General features: G+C 39.7%; 1 long non-coding RNA gene across 1 annotated transcript; it reads right to left on the bottom strand.

Moving 5' to 3' along the window:
• Positions 1 to 814: 814 nt before the first annotated feature.
• On the bottom strand, positions 815 to 9,353 carry LOC131463178 (uncharacterized). The gene is made up of 5 exons (XR_009240959.1): positions 8,950 to 9,353; positions 6,658 to 6,731; positions 2,022 to 6,247; positions 1,459 to 1,925; positions 815 to 1,369 (listed from the first exon to the last, which is right to left on the bottom strand). It is a non-coding gene; the product is annotated as an uncharacterized LOC131463178 (long non-coding RNA).
• Positions 9,354 to 11,983: the final 2,630 nt, after the last annotated feature.

Below are 11,983 nucleotides of genomic sequence, written 5' to 3'. Positions count from 1 at the left end.
GTCTCCTCGCCCCTCACCATCTTGGGTCACCAGTGTTTGCAGCTTGCAACAAGCCACTGACTTCTTTGTCTACCGCTCGGTTGTTCCAAGTCTGATCTTTACTTTGGGAAACATCTTGTACATCTGTGCCTCACACTTTGGTGTTTTATTTAACTGTTGAATATTTTCCTGCACTAATGTGTGGAGCGTTATCTGGCTGTGATTCATCACATCACCTATCTGAGGCTGAGGCAGTCAGAAATATTAGCATTGCATGTGTGGCTGCTCATATTGCTGCTGGTGTTAGGTACTGCAGCACTTTTCAAAACAACTCTACAAAGTGCTTTCCATAGTAGAAAAATAAAACCTTTAAGCGTAAAATGGTAAAAGACAGAATTTAAAGATAAAATGAAAAGCCAAATGAAATAAAATAGTAAAAATACATCTGCAGTTAAAAGAAAGCATTTTAAAGCAAAGTAGTCTAATGTTCAGTGGCATATTTTTATGCATTAGCCATATTTAGTGTTAGTGGCTAGAAGTAAGGAAGTTGTGAGATTGGGGGGCAAGTAGCAGCATCACCATCCAACGTAGCATTCCCTGCTTTAGAGTCCAATTTATTATATTACCTTTAAAACCTTGTACAAATCCATATATGTTTGAGTTTCCTGGTTAAGATCAACCAAACACTTGGAGCAGTGTCAAAAGGTGCCAAGTCTACAGTAACAGATCAGTGCAATTCTTTTTAAAAGAATTCCACATCTTTAAGTTCAAAGCACTAACTTGTCAAAATAACATTCATCACAGAATCACTGAAAAAATCAAGTCAACCATAAAGTTAAGAACAAAAGTTTTACTTGATATAAAGAAGGCAATAAATACAAGTTTTCAATGTCAAACATTACAGGCTGAAAGTAGCAGTGTCTGTACACCATCACCATCTACACGTGATGTGATTTACACTACAAACCTGACCATTCCAATCCTTTGTTTCAGAGGAAGATAAAAGCATATCATGACAGGCCGAGTCACAAAATCAGATGGATCCTTGTCTGATTTTGGAAACTGCACAGTCATGGTATGCCACTCAGTCAGGATCTGTGGCCAGATTTCCTCACACACACAGAGAAGAAGGGGAAGGACGAAATGCCTTACCATATTTACGAGTCGACTCAATTTACCTTGTTCTCTGTTGTGTGAAGAAGACCCAGCTCATAAAATCTTGACTGATTTAAAAATTGAGCAATTAAATAACTCAAACATCAATGCTGTTGGGTCATGCAGAGGGGGTGATGCATCACATGTACAGTGTTTTGTCATGTGTGGTTGTGGGTCAGTGGGGACGGAGGTGGTAAAGTCCATTTAACGAGTACAGTTTGGCAAGGTCCAGCATCTAACAAAAAATATAAAATAAGAGTCAGCATACTTTAGTATTAAGTTAATATGGATTAAACATATTGAGTACCATCTGAAAGAACGTACCTGAAGACATCCCGGGGAAAAGGTCGGTTCATCTTGGGCGAAGTCCTCGACGTAGAAGGGTCGGTTTATCTTGGGCGAAGTCCTCGTCATAGAAGGGCCGGTTCATCTTGGGCGAAGTCCTCGTCATAGAAGGGCCGGTTCATCTTGGGCGAAGTCCTCGTCATAGAAGGGCGGGTTAATCTTGGGCGAAGTCCTCGTCGTAGAAGGGCCGGTTCATCTTGGGCGAAGTCCTCGTCGTAGAAGGGCCGGTTCATCTTGGGCGAAGTCCTCATCGTAGAAGGGCCGGTTCATCTTGGGCGAAGTCCTCGTCGTAGAAGGGCTGGTTCATCTTGGGCGAAGTCCTCGTCGTAGAAGGGCTGGTTCATCTTGGGCTAGGTCATCACCGCAGCCATCCAGGACAGGACTTCGCCAGGTTTGGTGTCCAACATGGAGTCCTCTGATCCAGGAATGTGCTGCAGCGTTCATCCCTTCAAAACAAGGAAGAATTTGATAAGTCACAAGACAAAAAAAAAAAAAAAAAAAAAAAAGGAAGTAAACAAATGACAAATCTTCAGGTAGCTCACCTGGTCAAGTGTGACAGGTCCTCACATCCAGTCAGAGCTCACCGATGGATGCCCTCCCTAACCTATACCTGCCTTTCCTGTCCTACACTGACAGTTACAAGCAATCTTCACCAGCCATTTGGGATGATGCTAACCTCAATGTCTTGGTTGTCTGCATGAAAAACTGTAAATCTCCCAGATGCCCAGACAAACGTTCCTTCTGATTCTGTAGCTTCGCCACAAAAATGTCCTGTGCTGAAACCCTCATTTTGCTAAGCATGAAATCAATTCCACTTTCCCGTCCTCAGATCTAATTTTCTCTCCCTGCAGCCTTTCAACAACCATTGCTGTTGTAACATCTGCAAGAGGCAGCAGTTTCACAATTCAGAGCTTCTCGTGTGTTTAGCAAGACGTGGCACCAGAGTATTGACAAAGCAGACGCCTGAAAATGCTTGACTCCAATTTAAACAAATGCTTCATCATCTACATGTGATGTGATTTACACTACAAACCCGTCCATTCCAATCCTTTGTTTCGGAGGAAGATAAAAGCATATCATGACAGGCCGAGTCACAAAATCAGATGGATCCTTGTCTGATTTTGTAGACTGCACAGTCATGGTATGCCACTCAGTCAGGATCCGTGGCCAGATTTCCTCACACAAAGAGAAGAAGGGGAAAGACAAAATGCCTTACCATGTTACGAGTCGACTCTATTTACCTTGTTCTCTGTTGTGTGAAGAAGATCCAGCTCATAAAAGCTTGACTGATTTAAAAATTGAGCAATGAAATAACTCAAACATCGATGCTGTTGGGTCATGCAGAGAGCTTGCGATCTTTTGCATGTTTCCCAAACATTTAGAGGTCAGGTTACTGACCCCAACAATGTCAAATTCAATGACTTTTTGTCCTAAACTGATGAACCATTTGGGTAAATTAGATCAAGCATTTAAAAGGTGTTTACATTGTTAGTAGTCTAATGACACTTCTTACCCAAACACATGAAGACGCAGTGAATCAGGATACGGCTACCTTTAGCAGAGGCAACAGCAGCAGTGGGTGGTGGAAGTCTGCTGGGAGAAAACAATTGATATGGAGACAAGTTGGAGGAATCATTTAATGCATAGTTCAACAAGACTTAAAGCAGAGAGAAACTTTAGGGCAAGTCTACAACAATCAGAGGAGGAACTTCGCCAACACATCTAAGAGATAGAAGTTTCTCATGCAACCAACCAAGACATTGGGATTAAGCATCTTCCTAAAGACTCTACAAGCTGCCTAAAATATGAAATTTGAAAGAAAGTCATGGGTAATAACGGACTACAGACACTTGTTCGCTGAAATAGCGAGTGTATGGTGAGGTGTTAACCCTTTGCTCTATCAAAAATCCCACTTTGGGTAAGCCATAAAGTCCTATCATTTCAACCAGCTGCCAGCTTCGCAAATAAGAGACAAAAGACACCTGTGTTTACACGTTTACATGATCACTGTTAACCACAAAGCTCCAGACACCAAGTAAATCCAAGAAACAAATCAAACCACCAAAAATAAATGAAAAAGCTGCAGCTGCTCACTCCTGCTACAAGAGGGTACTTGTACAGCAGTCTTTAACATGAAGCCAACTACTGTCTGATTTCTGTCTGAATGCAGCCCACAGAATAAAAAGGTTTTATTTCAAGTATCAAAAGATAAAAAGTTCCAACACTTTCACTTAAATAATCCGAGTTGTCTCTCTGCCAGGTTTGTGTCCTCCTAAAGAAAAGAAACGCGTTCTAATCCTGAAACCTACAACCTAATTTATGAAAGAAACGATGCAGATGATAGCCCTGCATCCCTAAGACGAGTAACACATTGTTTTGCAGGGGAAGATAAAAATCCCCTGCTGGGAGGCCTCCCAACATGACGCGCAAAAAGACTATGAACACAAAAGGTTCAACTCCTTTAGAGGGAAATAAACTTGGCAGAGTGAGACAAGTCAGTGTTAATATTGAATTTGATTTCAGTTAGCGACTACAAAGGCTGATGGCAGTGCGTTAAGTTTAAGACTTAAATGGATATCAAAAGTGTGCCAACAAATGCCAGATTTAAAGTATATCATAATATTATCCATGGGCTGAATAACACCTACAATCTAATGTGACTACACTTGCATATAAATCAAAAGTTTAGCTTCTTAATCAAATCAGGAACCAGTTATCTTATCAAAGCAATTACCAGTGGAGAATAAAGGAAGACCTGGTCTAGCTCATCATAATCAGTTACTACATTTTTACAGACTTTGAAAGAACTTTAGAACTTTTGTCAACAGTCCAAGTTGCAACTATGATAACTCAGATTCAAGACCAAAATTACATTTTTAAATTAAAGCCATTTCAAAATAAGGTACCAGAATTCAAAATTGGACGCCTCAAGACTAATCAACTTTAAAATCATCCATTTAAGTTGAGACTAAAAAGTGACTAAATCCGACACAGGACAGACAGACAGAGACACACAGAAAGACAAAGGACAGGCGGACAAGACACACACACACAGACACAGAGAGAGAGAGAGAGACAGCGAGAGAGAGAGACAGAGAGAGAGAGGCCATGACGGCAGTCTTGGCATGTGTCAGTGTGTAAATAAAGGCCTTTGCACTCAGTAACGCAAAACAAATGATATTATTGTAATGCCATTATGTAAATGTTTAGATGCAAATTAACTTAACTTATAAATGAGTGGACACGATTTACCCACAAAGATCATGTGGCAAAGGCCTTTAATACTTACCCTGAAAGGTCAACATTTGACCCCCCCCCACACACACACACACACACACACACACACACACACACACACACACACACTAAATTAAACTACTTAACATTTGAAATTTTACCTTAACTAAAACGCAATCTAATTAAGGTGGACATGCAGGGATGTCGTTGCTCCTCTTGACTGATGCTAGAAGAAAAGTACAGGTTAGTTGACTTACTGTGCATGGACGCGGAAGGCACCCATGTTTGTCTATCTAAGATGACTATACGCGCAAGGCCACACGTACAAGAACACAAGTAGATCACGAAGGCGCGGGCACAGTTAGCGATCATGGCCTACTTGCATTAAAGGACGTAATGGCCATACTAAGGCTATGGCAGGGCTGCTATCTAAAGCCAGGTACTATGTTTGTAGATCACCAGGATCTACTTTAACGTTCTAGGGCTAATGGTAGATTAATGGCCACGTTGGAAAAGAGAAAAAAAAAAAAGGCACAGCGGCCAAGAAGTCTAAACCTTGTGACAGAGCGTACAAGGCACAACATTAACTTTATTCCTACCATCTAGCTTTGACTGTACACCAACATCCATTTAAACCTCATATTAAAGATCTGGTCCTCCAACATCACTATATTTTAGTGCTAACGAAAACTTTTTTTTCCTTTTAGAAGTGAGGAAAGGCACGAGGAGGGCCAGGACAGATCGACACGGCGGCCGGAACAGCGATGGCCCGCGGCCTGCGTAACAGTTGGAAAGAAAAAGTGGTTCAGGGGCAAGAAAACGCCTCCATAGAGAGGCGTGTTCTTACCTTTGCATGTAAATTCAGTAGTTAGCTGTGAGCAGCCAGACCAGGAAGTCAGTTGCCGACACCTAAGTACCTTCACTTTAAAAAAAACACAACAAACAAGTTCTCTTTTGTTTATTCCCCTACTCTGCAAACCCTAGCACACATGGAGGGCAAGAAGGTAGCCCCCCTCCAGAGAAGACATAAGAAAATATGGACTCACCCTTTGTAGACGGACCTAAAAAGGAAATGTTAGTGCATTATAACTTCTCAAGTATCTAAGACCTTCAAGACACCAGATCTACTTTATTGTGAACTGCTGAACATAATCATATTCTCACACCATCTTAACTATTCAATCCAGGCATCTCAGTCACACACAACCCGTTCATTCAGAGAGAGAATCTCAAACACTCCATCAGTCACCTCACTCGCTCAGCAGTTCCACAAAAATATAACCAACAAGGACCAGATTTACAGACCACCCAATAAAGTGGTCAGGAACATACAAAACCAACCTGTGGCAAATGCTCCATGTACAACCCTCAGCTATCTGACAGATGGAAAGCAGGAGAAGAGAGAGAACGTGGCCATGTTGGACAATGCAGAGAGATGTAGGCACAGCGGCCAAGAAAGAGTGGGGACACAGCGGCCACCCAGAACTAAATAATCACACCTTACTCTTTGACGATCTTCATGAAGATCAATCTGGGGGAAAACAACAGACAAACAAAAACATGTTTGAGTCCAGTCTCCAGCCTTGACCATGTTCAAGTTCATACTGTTACAGGTGTAAAATAACTAGGTAAGGTGTTTGTATGAGGTACAGACATGGTTCACCCAGCCTGAGATATAAACACTCACTTTCAGTCAAAACATTCTATTCTAACAGTGAAACAAAGGAATGAACATAATCACAAGTGATGTAGAATAAAGTTGATTAAGATTTAAGGAATGCCTTTTAAGATCAAGTATACAAATGTCAGTATCTCATACAGCTTATATTATACATGTGCGATTAAATGTCTATGATATATTGTCATCAGTTAAATACATTATGAAAATTAGCCATAACATTTTGTATAATGTAGTAAATCATCTCTAAAGGTGTCACTCACCTATTTCTGACAACCTCAGGCTTTTGTATATGGCGCGTCCGACCAGGTCTCCGTGAGCAGGAAGCAGGTTTTTCCTTTAAAAAAAAAAAAGTTTGTATTTTAATGACTAGATTAAAAGTTTAGAATTATTAAAGACAAGGTGTTTGTTTTTGTCATAATATCATACAGACCCTGAAGATTCATAAAAACACAGTCTCTGATTTGTGAAAACCTTTATTCTATTTGTGAAAATAGAATAACAGCCCATTTCACTGTTTTTTCAGCATATAGACCACTTTGGACCAGGTCTACATCAACATACAGTGATACAGGTACTAGACTCAAACATAATGGATCATTTAACAAAATTGTATGACTTTAGCGAGACTATATTCATACACCTAATGAGACACCCATTGGGGGGCAAGTAGGCAATGGGTTCAGTGTCTTGCCCAAGGACACTACGCTATGATGACACAGACTGAAGGAGTTGGGATTGGAACCACCAACCTTCCAGTTGGACAACCCGCTCTACCTCCTGAGCAACAGCCGCTGAAAAGCATCCAACAGTAGGAAATAAGTTTAGTTTTGAATTTTGGGTGTTTGTTCTTGCTCATGTTTCTTCCTTTGAGATCTGATTACAGGTTTTGGCTGCATGAGATCACAGACCTCCAAGAATGTATCACAGAAATAGTTACAAGTCTTCTGTGTGTTAACAGTGTACAAAATATTTTGGAGAATAAATCTTTGTTGGGCAGTCTATATAGACTTGTGTTACTTCAACAAACCTAGTCATAGTTTTAATATGTGTTGACAATTTAATAATAAATACAGTGACAATATTGCATTTCATAATTTTTTTAAATTTTTAATATGAGTAAATAAATGTAATTTGGTGTTAAAAAATGTTTGACATTGTATTTGAAAAGTTTTGGTTTTAATCTACTGACTAGGCAATATTATATATTCAATACATTATTCTATCTATAATAACCTGATCTATCACAGTTGAAGAAAAATGATCTTTTCTTACAGTGACTGCTGCTATTATTTTAATATCACATATTCCAGTTATGCACTGCTGAAAATGCATCCCAGAGCAAACCAGCTCTATTTAAAAAATCATTTCAAAGATATATTACTTAATATTGGCCATTGGTCGTACTCAGTGGGGTATTTCATTTGATGGATTTGTGGATTTGCCTGGCAACATTTTTTTTTTGAGTGGGAGGGGTTATAGTTGACCACTAATTGCAAAGGTTGTCTAAACCGCTACACTGGAGTGCTACAAGTTTGGTAAGGTAAGTTTGATGTAGCCTAACGTTTTCCTACAACTTTATAATGACATTATATATATTTGACATAACAGCCAGAAATGTGCTCATCTGTTAGATATTCAATGGGAAAAGGTCCAAAATAATTCAATCTGTTTGGTAGGCTATAGGATAATCTAGTCCAGATTTGGGAAGTCTAGGTACAGTGGTTTTTGATCTGGACCTGGTCCAAAGTGGTCTAGGTATGACACAGAAACGGTGAAATCTCCCCTTTAGCATTTTCACAAATACAATAGTGGGTGTGAAGCAAAGTTAATGTCATATCCAAAATGTCTAAACATCAAGAAGTGTCCCAAAAAAAAGATAATCAGTGGACAAACAGTCGCACTGCACATTCGGTACATTTCCAATTAACTTTCCCCTTAAGTGCCGAATCGGAAGCTGGCGAATCGGATGCTAACTTCAACGTTGCAGCCTGCCACAGTGTAAAAAATACTAATAACAAATAACCTGTCTACTTCTGTGAATAACCATTACACCTTAACCATAAAAGTCCTCCAATGACAAACTATTACCTGGACACTGGATTAAAACACTTTACACAAAAATGATCTTTCCGAGTACAAATAACATGATCATTTGCAAAATAGGAAGGATCTCTTACCCTGTTATGGACATTTAGTACAGTTTCATTAATTAAACTGTACTAATTTAATTAAACCCTTAACCAACATTGAACCTTTGATATCATTTAGATTTATTCTTTGGCTTAATCTGGGATGTTTTACAGTGTGGGCAAGTATTAAAAAGAACAAAACACTTGAATGACCACGCAGTCTTTTCTAAACTGTTAATCCTAACATGGGATTGACAGAGTGTCAGTGCTGTTGGGAGGTTGTTATGGCTTCAGTTGTCCACCAGATGTCACTGAGGCGTTGAAGCTTTTTGGACACACTTGTTAGCAGCCTCAGAGCTTCATAAGGCTTCACTTACCTTCACCCACCACTACCATGAAGATAACTTGACAAAAGTTACTCACCATTCTGGACGGGCCACCAATCTGGACCAGATCGAACACGCCATCCTGGAGCGCCTTCTATACAGGAGCTGATGCACGCGGCCACCTTTTCGGCGTCTGACGTCACGCCGCGGGAGTTTTCTTTCCTTTTCTCTTCTTTTTTTTAAAGTTCCCTCGTTCTTTTTTGAGGTTTTAGGGCGGTTGGTGCATTCGCGCCACATGTTCCCTCCTCCCGGAACAGTTTCACTAGTTAGTAGTCTTTATTTTTTTCGTTCCACAGCTCGTGCAGCTTCTCCTCAAAGTGACATCACGGAACTATCAGGTGGAGGAAGATTAAATACGAAGAGGAGGAGGAGGAGGAGGAGGAGGCGGAAGCAGCAATCAGCGGTCATCAGCTGATTGACAAACACCTGCGTGAAGACGAGCAGGTGGGCGGAGCGCCGGACGTCCGCACAGTGCGGCCATCTTGCCACAGTCACGCATCACGCATCACAGGTGTTGTAGTGGGTCACAGACTTTTTAAAGAACCAGAACTTGCTCAGTTTTCTACCGATTTTCAAATGGTTTGGTTTGTTATAAACGTCAGAGATGTAGTTATTATGACACTACATATGTATATATATATCATTATAACCATGGGCTTAAAATTACATTAAACAGAACAGAAAGGTGCAATGACTACATACACACACAAGGTATTTGTGTTAAATCAATATATGGGCTACTAAAACTCAGGATACAGAATGGCATGAGATATATGTATACATTTATAATAGGAATATTACTAATATAATAAAATCATTAATTTAATAGTTATTACTTGTTCAAACTAAACATGTAATAATTGAAATTATTGGATTATATTAGTAATATTCCTATAAAAATCATTTGAATTATTACTTGTTTAGTTTAAACAAGTAATAATTCAAATTATTGGATGATATTATTTACATTTTCAACATAATATGTGAAATCCATTAACTACATATCCAGCAGCACACTTTCAATGAGCAGTGTCACAGGTGGTTCATTCAGAGTTCAACTAAAACAGAAATAAAGGAGAAATGGATATGCATTAGTCTCTCTATGTGTGTGTGTGTGTGTGTGTGTGTGTGTGTGTGTCCATCAATAATTGTGGATGTTAGGGCTGACAATGTTGTTGCCATGGTTACTATGAGTCTGTTTATGTTTCATTTGGATTTGATCCACTATCTCAAATGATGTGAAGAGAAAAACTATAGAATGACAATCTGCTGCACTTTTTTTAGTTATGTTTGGAAATCAAATGTAAAAGTATGATTACATTTAAAGCTGAATCAACACAACCGCCAGTGTTTCTGCGGTTTCTGTAGATATTGTATTTGTTGTAGTTTCTGTAGTTGGCACAGCGCCCCCTGTGGTTACTTTGATATAAGTTAATCAATCATCACAAGCTCAAATGAGCAGCATTTAAATGCTGAACAACCACAGGGTGTCACTGATGACACAGTGAATCAGGGAAGATGAAGCAGCTCATTAAAATATTTTACACAAAATCCAGAGTTGAAACTCGTAATTCGTGAATTTAGAGAAAATTAGAAAGTAAAACACACACACACACATTAGGGTCACCAAAGGGCACAGGATGGCGAGGCGAGTCATTTTGTGAGAGGAGGTGAACAAAGGTCAACAGAGGTGAGCACACATTTCTATTGAGAGAACAGACAAATGGTGGAGCACGTGTAAAATGTCTTATTCTTAGTTACAAACTTCCCACGTGCGCCATGTGACTTCAGGGCTGAAACTACAGCAGGTTACAGTGTTGACACTTTCCCAGGAACATGCTGACGTGTTGTAATGTTAGCTGTGATGATAACTAGCCTCAGTGCTAATGACAGGCAGGGTGAGAATATGAGAGCATGAGGAATGTGGGTGGTGTGAACCTTCACTTATCCACCAACGTGCTCCTGAGCAAAAAGGGGCTGAGGACGTAATAAAAGCAGCTCATTTAGATTCTTTAGAGTGGAAGCGTGTTCACACATGGTTACACTGTTGTGTTTGTGTACTTTCACACACAAACACAACTAACAAACGCACTTTAGTCACTCAGGGTTAGAAAGGAAGTGACATAAATAACCAAGATGTCATATGGTTAAATAAAGAATTTATTTGATAATTCACAAAATAAACTGGCAAATAGAAAAAGGGCAGAGGATGCTGTTCAAATAAAACAAGAAGCAAAATGAAAAAGTCAGAGCTAAGTAACTCATCAGTCAAAATACAAAATAAAACTCCACTTGAAATTAACTCAGTTTACTTAAAAATAAAATTACAAGGGGGAACAGCATCACTAGACATCACTAGAGAAAGTAACATCAATCCCACGTGAGGAGAAATCCGTTCTAAAAGCCACAGATTCAAAGATATGCACCTCAGCATCACTCGAGGCAAAAACTCACAAACATGATCGCAAACAATTTGCTGCTCAACATGAGGAGCTGACTCTCAGAGGCGCCCGGTGTGGCCTGGGAGACGCTTCTTGTCTTCTTCCGCTGGGAGTGAGACAATTGAAGGTTCTGCGGCCGCACCAATCGCTGTCCAGTCCACCTGCAACTCCGCCCATCTTCTCCAATGGTAGATGAGGGACCACACAGACCAACTCAAGGTTGGCCAGTAGCCACACCCACAACAAGCTGCACATTAGGATTCTTAATGAATGAATAATCAATGAATAAATCAATGGTACTGGCATTGTTACGTGTGTGTGTGTGTGTGTGTGTGTGTCGACACAACCAACTCAATAAATACAGTCACCACCATATTACACTCTCCTTTATGTACGCGTGTGAGACATAACATTGGAATTGTATTAATATGTTGTTTATTTCTATTTGTAAAGACTTCAACGTTCAACTAAACACAAAAACCTGACAAACCTGACAGAACAAAGATTTATTCTGAAAGAAAACAAGATGCTCCTCAAGACCATAATCAGTCAGTATCTTCCAATAATCATTATCCTATAATCAGCCATTATATAATATAGAGTATATATAGTGTAAGTGGAGGTAAGTGA

Source organism: Solea solea, chromosome 7 (genome assembly GCF_958295425.1).
Source record: "Solea solea chromosome 7, fSolSol10.1, whole genome shotgun sequence".
NCBI lineage: Eukaryota > Metazoa > Chordata > Actinopteri > Pleuronectiformes > Soleidae > Solea > Solea solea.
The sequence above is the reverse complement of the archived record's forward strand: the minus strand, read 5'-3'. Positions and strand labels throughout refer to the sequence as shown.